Source organism: Leptonychotes weddellii, chromosome 6 (assembly GCF_054177405.1).
Source record: "Leptonychotes weddellii isolate Sample4059 chromosome 6, ASM5417740v2, whole genome shotgun sequence".
Taxonomy (NCBI): domain Eukaryota; kingdom Metazoa; phylum Chordata; class Mammalia; order Carnivora; family Phocidae; genus Leptonychotes; species Leptonychotes weddellii.
This window is the reverse complement of record NC_138374.1, coordinates 26,554,487-26,557,023: the sequence shown is the minus strand read 5'-3', so window position 1 is coordinate 26,557,023 and position 2,537 is coordinate 26,554,487. Positions and strand designations below refer to the sequence as shown.

At 34.5% G+C, this 2,537-nt stretch overlaps 1 pseudogene; it reads left to right on the top strand.

The window, feature by feature from the left end:
• Positions 1–441: 441 nt before the first annotated feature.
• LOC102740775 (large ribosomal subunit protein eL6 pseudogene) lies at positions 442–1,533 on the top strand (annotated as a pseudogene).
• Positions 1,534–2,537: the final 1,004 nt, after the last annotated feature.

Genomic DNA, 2,537 nt, shown 5'->3' with positions numbered 1-2,537 from the left:
CTTTCGGATTCATGTAAGGTGTATGGGTCATTGAGTTTTATTTTACTTGGTACTTGATACCTTTTGAAATCTAGATGGAAAATTACATAATTCAGCAGGAACTAAAATTTTTTTTTATAGTGTCACTTGAAAAATTGAATAAAATTTATTTATCATAAAATGCAAAGATCCGAAGTGTACAATTTGATTGCTTTTGATAAAAGTATGCACCTATGTAACCATCACCTTAAACAGAATCTAGAACATTTCTATCATCCAGAAAGTTCCCTACTGTCCCTTTCCAGTTCAGCTACATCTTAGAAGGCAACTACATTCTGATTTCATAGATTATTTTGCCTGTTCTTGAACTTCATAGATACTGTTTTGTGTCTAGATTTTTAACCTTAGTGTAATGTTTCCAATACTCATCTTTGTTTTTTAAAAAATTTTATTTATTTATTTATTTAGAGAGAGTGTGAGCGTAGAGAGGGGTAGAGGGACAGAGAATCTCAAGCAGACTCCACACTGAGTGTGGAGCCCAGCACAGGGCTCAATCCCATGACCCTGAGATCACGACCTGAGCCGAAACTTGACTGAGCCACCCAGATGCCCCCCAAATAGTCATCTTTGTTGTGTGTATCAGTAGTTCATTTAAAAATTTTTTTGACTCTTCCCCATCTTCCAAGATGGCAGATGAAAGCTGAGAATCCAGATAGTAAGGGGAAAAAACCTAAAGCCAAGAAGGCTGATGGTGGAGGCAAGGTTAAGAAGGGTAATCTGAAGGCTGAAACACCAAAGAAGAAGCACCACTGCAGCTGAAACTCTGACCTAGTCAGAGGAATTGACAGATACTCCCAATCAGCTATGTATTACAAAAAGGCCATGTACGAGAGGAAGAATTCAGCAGCTAAATCCAGGGTTGAAAGGAAAAAGAAGAAGGTTCTTGATACTGTTACAAAACCAGTTGGTGGTGACAGAAATGGTGATATCTGAGTGGTTGAGCTTCACAAATTGCCTAGGTATTATCTTACTGAAGATGTGACTCAAAAGCTATTGAGCCACAGCAAAAACCTTTCCTTCAGCATGTGAGAAAACTGCGAGCTAGCATCATTCCTGGAACCATTTTGATTGTCGTCATTGGGCACCATAGAAGCAAGAGGGTGGTTTTCCTGAGGCAACTGAGCGGTGGCTTGCTACTTGTGACTGGATCTCTGGCCCTCAGTCAAGTTCCTCTGCATAGAACACACCAGAAATTTGTTATTGCCAGTCCATCAAAATTTATATCAGTAGTGCAAAAATCCCAAATCATCTCACTTATGCTTACTTCAAGAAGAAGAAGCTGTATAAACTTTTGAGATTTTTGACACAGAGAAGGGGAAATATGAGATTACAGAACAGTACAAGGTTGATCAGAAAGCTATGGACTCACAAATTCTGCCAAAAATCAAAGCTCTTCCTCAGCTTTAGAGCTACCTCTGCTCTGTGTTTTCTCTCAGAAATGGAGTTTATCCTCACAAATTGGTGTTCCAAGTTTCTTGCAAAGAACTTAATTAAGATAACTGATCCAGTTCAAAAAATAAATAATAAATAAAATTTTAAAAATTCTGAGTTTTCCATTGTATGACTATCCCACAATCTGTTTATGCTTTCTCCTGTTAGGGAACTGCTAACTTTTTACTCAGTTTTATGAAACTCTACTCTGCTTTATAGAGCAGAAAGTTTTAATTACAGTAAGTCCAGTTTATCAAAATTTTCTTTTATGTTTAATGTTCTTGGTGTTATATCTAAGAAATCCTTGTCAACTCTCAAGCCCACAAAAATTTTCTTTCATCTTTTCTTCTAGACATTTTATAGTTTTGCTTTTACACTGAGGTCTGTGATCCATTTCACATTATTAATTGTGTTAGGAGGAAATTAATATTCATTTTTTCCATATGTTTATCCATTTATCCTAGCAGCATTTGGTGAAAACACTGTCTTTTCCCATTAGTTAATACAGTTGAGGATTTGGGCTATTTGTCTGTAAGTTTCTTTTTTTGTAATGTCCTTGTCAGATTTTGGTATCAGGATTGAGCTGGCTTATAAAATAAAGTGGGAACATTCTTTTTTATTTTCTGAAAGTGTTTATGTAACATTAGTATTAAGTCTCCTTAAAGGTTGATAGAACTTTCCAGTGAACTCAGATGGGTGTGGAGTTTTATTTATGCAAAATTTTTATTATAGTTTCTTTGATACATATAGGGGCTATTCAGACTTTGTATTTCTTCATAAATTTTTGTCTTTTTAAAAAAAGAGTTGCCCATTTTATTTAAGTTGTTGAATTTATTGCCATAGAGTTGTTCATAATATTACATTATTATCCTTTTAATGTCTTTGGGATCTGTAGTGATTCTTCTCTCTTATTTCTGATACTGTTAATTTGTGATTTTCCTGTTTTTTTCTTAATTTTTATTGAGAGGTGTTTATTAATTTTATTAATCCTTTAAAAGAAAAAATGTTGGCTTTGTTAATTTTCTCTATTTGCTGATTTCTACTCTAATCTTTATTATTCCTTTCTT